Source organism: Chiloscyllium punctatum, chromosome 39 (genome assembly GCF_047496795.1).
Source record: "Chiloscyllium punctatum isolate Juve2018m chromosome 39, sChiPun1.3, whole genome shotgun sequence".
Lineage (NCBI taxonomy): Eukaryota > Metazoa > Chordata > Chondrichthyes > Orectolobiformes > Hemiscylliidae > Chiloscyllium > Chiloscyllium punctatum.
Genome location: NC_092777.1, coordinates 24,846,675 through 24,854,168, shown reverse-complemented (window position 1 = coordinate 24,854,168; position 7,494 = coordinate 24,846,675). Strand labels below are relative to the sequence as shown.

General features: G+C 40.1%; 1 long non-coding RNA gene across 1 annotated transcript; it reads left to right on the top strand.

Moving 5' to 3' along the window:
* The first annotated feature begins 2,556 nt into the window (after positions 1-2,556).
* On the top strand, positions 2,557-6,672 carry LOC140464216 (uncharacterized). Its single transcript, XR_011954879.1, has 4 exons — positions 2,557-2,734; positions 2,917-3,005; positions 3,911-4,052; positions 5,377-6,672. It is a non-coding gene; the product is annotated as an uncharacterized lncRNA (long non-coding RNA).
* The last annotated feature ends 822 nt before the right edge of the window (positions 6,673-7,494 follow it).

The following is a 7,494-nucleotide window of genomic DNA, read 5'->3' as shown; positions in this document are numbered from 1 at the left end:
CAACCCCCTGCTTTGGATGACCAAGTGGACCTCCAGATACAATAGGAATAGGTAGGTTCATTCCACCCTCTGAAGAGCATCCCAACCTAGACCCAACCCCTAGCCTAAACCTATAACCTTGTGTTTCCCATGGCAAACTCATCTACCCTGGACACTATGGGCAATTTAGCATGGCCAATGCACCCAACCTGCACATCTTTGGACTGTGGGAGAAAACTGGAGTAACTGGAGGAAAGCTGTGCAGACATGGGGAGAAATTGCAAACTCCCCACAGACTGTAACCCTGGGTCCATGGCATTGCGAGGCAGCAGCACTAACCACTGAACCACAGGGTCACCCTAATCTCATCTTTCTTATCAATTCATTAATGCGCCATCCTCCCAACCTCATCAAGTGTCTCTGCATCTGCGATCATTTTCGCTGAGCAGTTTGTTCCCTCCCTTATTACTCAGATAAATCTATCTTCGCAGAATACAAACCAAATATCTGCGGATGCTGGAGATCTGAAACAAGAGCAGAAATTGATGGAGAAACTCAGTAGGTCTAGCAGCATCTGTGGAGAGAAACAGAGCTAACATTTTGAGCCCAGTGACTCTTCAACTGAACCAATCTACCTGCACTTTCGTTTCTATGCCTTGTTTCACACTGTTGGTTCAATGACTTCCCTCGTAGCTTTAACAATACACCCCTCCCCCCCACCCAGTACAATCTCCAATGTTGCCTTGTCCAATCTGAACACCTTGCAATTGTATCTTATGAGTGACCTACCAATTTAGTTCAATCATATCAAACAAAATCTTCCAGAAATCAGAAACTGGTACTCCCAAATTCCATCTCCAAGCCTCTTGTCTTTTCATCCACTTGATCTTTGAAAACAAAATCCTTAAGTTGATCATATTGTTGATCATTCCATCCCTATGGTCACCCATATACCCACCCACACACCTTGTCTGGACGAGAGGTATTACATAAAAATAAGTTTTTGTTGTTGCCTATAAGTATATCTGGGAAAAAAAAATACTGTTTTAAACAGTTCTTAGCAAAATTAAGATTAGGTAAGAAAAACAATTTGGAATGGGTGAAGAAAACCAATTATTTCTAACTGCGTTTTCTCTGGCATATATATTAGGAACTTAGAGAATTCAGAGTTCACTTGCAACTTTTCGGGGAAATTAGATTTGATCTAAATTTCGTAAGAGTGGATGGATTTGGACAGAGTTAAAATTTTGTTCTTTTGATTCCAGGCCTATTTATTTGCTGAACCATTGCCTGACATTTAATAAATAAGAGTAAGTTCAAAAATGTGGCCAATGATTTATGACTACCAATACAGATGCCTTGGTAAATTTTAATGTCAACACCAGAAGAGTGAACAGTAGTCAAGACATATGACAGACCAACAGGACATTCAATGTTTACAGCTCACTTGTCCAACTCACCTCTTTCCAAAATACACAAAATTTTCTGCTGAGTATAGTTCAGTCACTATTGTTTTGCTATAATAGTCTAAGTCCATGAGGTGCTGTTTTGTTTATCTGCAATGAACATATTCAGGCTTAAAGCATCTATAAACAATGTGAAATACAATACTATAAAAAGTAGGCAAAAGAACAAATTACTCTTGTCTTTGCTGTAGGTAATACTGAAACTAAAACTAATAATCTGTATAAGTGTGTGAATCCAAAATTGAAAATTCACTTGAACTCATGTTCAACCTGTTGCCAGCAGCCACGATTATCCTTGTTATCCATTTCTTAGTCTATTCACACTTGAGAATGTCTTCAAACTGGTTTTTCCAGGTTAAATGGTATTCAGCTGTTCTGACATTTAGAGAGGAGAGCGACAGAGTTTGAAGGAGTGGCTCATTTGGATATTTTGCTCGCGTGCTTGTATCTTATCAATGGATTGTTTGAAGAGAGTGCAGAAACTAAAAGATAAAATTTAAAGTAGCTTTCCATCATTAAAGTGTGCACATAAAATACCAGAATATCTGAATGCAACAATATAAGACTGCCTGATATATAGAGAATTACTGATTGTAGAGTGGGTACTTGAATAAATACTGAAGAAGGGCTCATGCCCGAAACGCCGATTCTCCTACTTCTTGGATGCTGCTTGACCTGCTGTGCTTTTCCAGCAACACATTTTCACTCTGATCTCCAGCATCTACAGTCCTCACTTTCTACTTGAATAAATAGTCAACTGTGCTGTTAGTGAGGTACAAAATCACAAAACAATGGTGAGTTTCTGAAGAGAGATGTGACTGTGCAGACCTCTTGCAAAACTTTATTAAGTATAGTTTTAGAATGTTAAATGAACAGCTACCTAAAAGACCTTAGACTCCAATAACTTCTCTTAATTAAATTAGCCACATTCAACTTCAAGACTACAATCATAACAACAGAGAAGTTCATTTACAACAAAGTTTATAAATTTAAAACATTCCTCCCTGGTTGGGTAACATCCTTGTGGAGTTTTGAAGAAAATTTAATTTATTAATTTGTCGAATTTCATATTGATATGTTACAGGCAGGTGGCTGCTTTATTCCAAAACATCTTCGGCAAATGACTCAGAATTATATTATAAACTGATCTGTACTTCAAATCACGTTTCCCACCTAAGTGGAAAAATTATATGAAGACATCTTTAATTTCCCAAACTGCCAAAGAAAGCCAGATCTGCAATTGTGTCTCTTCCAGACTTTGATATCTTCAGTTTTGTCCAAAAGATTTGGTGAGCCTCCTTTCCAATTGATCTAAAATTCTGTTGTTTCATCTATCTTATACTAACTCCAGCTCTTTATCACTCCTATTGATGGCACAGTTTATTGGTTCCTATAGACTCTTATTGTATTGAATTCAAAACATTTGTTCTCCTTTTGAAATCAGTCTGCTTTTTTTATTATTCATTCACAGGTCATGGGCATTGCTAGTTGGCCAGCATTGTTTGTCCATCCCTAGCCGCCCTCGAGAAGGTGGTAATGAACTGCTGCAATCCATGTATGGTAGGTTGACCCATAATACCATGAAGGAGGGAATTCAAGGATTTTGACCAGGAAGGTGCTATCTAAGAACTATTGGTGAATTTCTGCATTGTATCTGTGGGCGGCATGGTGGCACAGTGGTTAGCACTGCTGCCTCACAGCGCCAGAGACCCGGGTTCAATTCCTGCCTCAGGCGACTGACTGTGTGGAGTTTGCACATTCTTTCCATGTCTGCGTGGGTTTCCTCCGGGGGCTCTGGTTTCCTCCCACAGTCCAAAGATGTGCAGGTCAGGTGAATTGGCCAGACTAAATTGCCTGTAGTGTTAGGTGTAGGGATATGGGTGGGTTGGTGTGGACTTGTTGGGCTGTAAGTAATCTAATCTTGTAGCTAGTACACTTTTGCTACTGAATGTTAGTTGTGGAGGAAATGAATATGTGGTGCCAATCAAGTGAGCTGCTTTGTCCTGGGTGGTGTCAAGCTTGCGATTGTTGTTGAATCTGGACCCATCCAGGCAAGTGGGGAGTATTCTAACACACTCCTGACTTGTGCCTTCTGGATGATAGACAGGCTTTGGGGAGTCAGGTGGTGAGTTACTTGCTGCAGTGTTTCTAGCCTCTGACCTGGTCTTGTAGCCACTGTGTTTATGTGATGAATCAGTTGAGTGTCTGGTCAATGGTAGCCCCCAGGATGCTGACAGTGGGGGAATTCAGTGATGGTAACACTGTAGAATGTCAAGGGGCATTGGTTAGATTGTCTCTTATTGGAGATGGTCATTGCCTGGTATTTGTCTGGCATGAATGTTACTTGCCACTTGTCAGCCCAAGACTGGATATTGTCCAGATCTTGCTACCTTTGAACACAGACTGTATCTGGGGGAGTCATGAATGGTGTTAAACATTGTGCAATTGTTGGTGTACATCTTCAGTTCTGACATTCTGATGGAAGGAAGGGAATTGATCCTGAAGAAGGTTGGGCCTAGGATACTACGCTGAGGAACTCCTGCAGAGAAGTCTTGGAAAATGAAATTACTGACCTCCAACAGCCACAACCAACTTCCTGCATGCCAGGTATGACTTTAACCAGCACAGAGTTTGTCCCCCATACCCATTGATTGCAGTTTTGTTAGGTCTCCTTGATGCCACACTCAGTCAAATGCAGCTTTAATGTCAAGGGCTGTCACTCTCACCTCACTCTGGAATTTAGCTCTTTTGTCCATATTTGAACCAAGGCTGTAATGACACAAATTACTTCCTGAGTGTCTTTCTGCCATATATGTGTACTTTCTTCTCTTCTGATTCTGGCCTCCTTTCTATTTCCACGCTGCCCCCAGCCTTCCATTCATGGCATTCAGTGAGACCTTATGCACCCAATGGTAGGAGCAGCACAAAATGAAGTTTAGTGAATTGGCACTTGGTGTGCCCACTTTTCTCTCCTCTAATATTCATAGAATAATACATCAACACTTTTTAGAAACTGTTTCTTAGCCTCAGTAGAGCTTCTACATGGTGTCCCCATTCACTGTGAGCTGATAAACCAATTTCAGCCCCAGAATTAACACTTCTTAAAGGTCTCTGCTTTGCTGCCTCCTTCCTGCAAAATCTCTTATTACCTTCCCTTATTCTTGCCTGACTGTTATCATCTATTTTTCCACAAAAGTGCCTTGCATAACTTACTAGTTTCAAGACACTATATAAATGCAAGTTGTGGTTGATTTTGTGGTATTTTGTATCACTTGTGAATGGAAAAATAAGGATGAACTGAGTCAACTGCAACAAAATAATTTATAAGCACAGGGTTAATATTTTTAATTGCAATAAACTCAAGGTCTTAATTCCTTTTTGTCCTGAGAGTTAACTCACTTGAGTTAAGTTTTTCAGAAGATTTTCAGAATTGGTTTCAACTCCCTTGACAGATCGGGGTGAAAAATAAACTAATTGTTTGACCCTGTCCAGTTAGAAGGTGTTGAATAAGGATTAAGCCCTGTTCTGCTGAGAAATATTATACAACATCAGTGATGATTGCTGATAGTCTGACACATTTGGAGCCAGGACAGAGTTCACAATCTCCCAGGAATGACTTACCTCACTCTGTTTATAGTTAATAAAAGATTCATGTCACTAGTCTGAAGACTGACGCATGAATCCACCTCTGTACCATCTCAATGCAACCTCACCATAGATTATGTAGATTGCATTTAAGGATTGGGATCACACAGTTTGTGTTCTAATAGCTTGTAGATGTTTGGTGTGTATGGACAGACACAGGTGACTAATATTATAAAGCTGGGCTTGCATTTTGTAAAGCCCACCAAGATGGTTAATGTCTTTACAATACCCAGGGTGAAAATTGCTAAGGTTATAACTTTTAAATATGCCTATCCTTCACGTGCAGGGAACCATGGCTGATTTTCTTTACCGGATACACCGAGCTGAATGAGGTCAGATGATTTAATGCTGGGACACCTGGCCTTTTAAAGTCCCATGCCAACAGGAATTGAATTGAATTTGAGGTTTACTGACCATATGACTGTACATGTGAACCAAAGAAGTTGGTAAGAAATGTCACTGAACCAGATTGAAAATTGCTTTGTACTGAAATGACTTAAGTGCAGGCATTTAGTGGCCAATTTGCGCAACCTCTTGCCAGTGCTAAAAATATAAAGGAATGCTGTTTTTATTGTCTGGTGTTCCCTCCCATGTTTATGTACGATCCACATGGGTTCCTGGAAACCTACGCAGGTTTTAATTAAAGCAGCCTCTCTTTTTGCTGCTGTTGAAAATAACAATAGCTGTATGGGAAGTTACATACAGCCTGTTGCTGGAACACCACTGCTAATCAGATTGTGATCTTTTGCCAAATTAAAAATTAAGCATTGGGCACGATAGAGGGTGGAGCACCCCAAGGAGTGGCTTTGAATGTTTCTTTGCAAACAAGAATTCATCAAATATGTTTAAACATTTTAACTAAGTGGAAAGAAGTTACAAATATTTTAATAACAATTTTTTTGATGCCAAAATTGTGTTTAAAAATAATTTGAACATCCCCACTGTGAAACCATATGGTCCAAGCCAGAGGCAGTCACGTACTGCTGAAGTGCACAAACAAACAGCAAGACGGGTTTTTCCAGGTCCTCATTTGAAAGATCATTGACCTGAAATGTTAGCTGTATTCCTCTTTTCACTGTTGCCGTTAGACCTGCTGAATACTTTGTGTTTTGTTATTATTTCATGGGATGTGGGCATTAGTGGCAAGGACAGCTTTTGTTGCCCATCCATAATTCTCCTTGACATTGAATAAATTCCTAAATAATTTCAGAGGAATGTGAAGAGTCAATCACATAGCTCTGGGAGTCCGACGTAAGCCAGACCCAATAAGGAAAGCAGATTTACTTCTTTGAAAGGGTTTCAGTGAACCATATGCATTTTCACAACAATACAGGTAGTTGTCATGGTCACCTATCTTTCAATTCCATATTAAAAAATTTAAAAATCTAACCAACCCATATTGATGTGTTATTACACACTGCTGGAGTAGGTGGAACTTGAACCCCGGCCTCCTGGCTTAGAGGAGCAACATTACCACTACATCATGAGATCCCTTGAGAGTTTAAAAATGCACCACTTGAGGGCTGTTATGGCACAATAGTATTGTCCCTACCTCTGAGCCAGAAGACCAGGGTTCAAGTCTCATCTGCTCCAGAGGTGTGATAATAACATCTCTGAACATTCTGATTAGGAAATATTAATATCTACCAGCCGCCACGGTCGGAACTGAACTCAGGTCTCTGGAGTATTGGCTTCGGGGTGACTAGTCCAGTGACACAAAGCTGGATGGGAATGTAAGTTGTGATGAGGATGTGAGGAGGCTTTACAGGCTTAAGTGAACAAGTAAGAACAGGACAGATGGAATATAATGTAAATATATAGAAAATGATCCACTTTGGTAGAAAAACAGTGTATTTCTTAAATGATCACTGGTTCAGAAGTATTACTGTCCAAAAGGACTGGGATATTTTTGTTCATGAGTCATGAAAGTCATAAAAGCATACAGGTGCAGCAAGCAATTAGGAAGGCAAATGGTATCTTGGCCTTCATCAAACAGGGATTTGAGTGCAGATGTAAAAATGTCTTGGCTCTAGTTATGTAGAGCCTTGGTGGAACCTTACTGGGAGTATTGCATATAGTTTTGGTTTCCATATCCATGGTGGGATATATTTATAATAGGAGTGTTTCAGAGGTTCACCAGATTAATCCCTAGGATGGCAGGATTGTCCTGTGATCAGGGTTTGGGGAATCTGGGTCTGTATTGCATAGACTTTTGAAGATTGAGAGGTGATCTTGTTGATAATGGCAAAACTCTTACAGACTGTGACAGGTGGATGTTTTCCCTGACTGATGAATCTAGGAGCAATGGATGTAATCTCAGGATAAGGGGTAGGCCATTTATAAATGAGATGAGGTAGAATTTGTCACTTAGGGGCTGATGAATCTTTGGAACTCTAAACCCCAG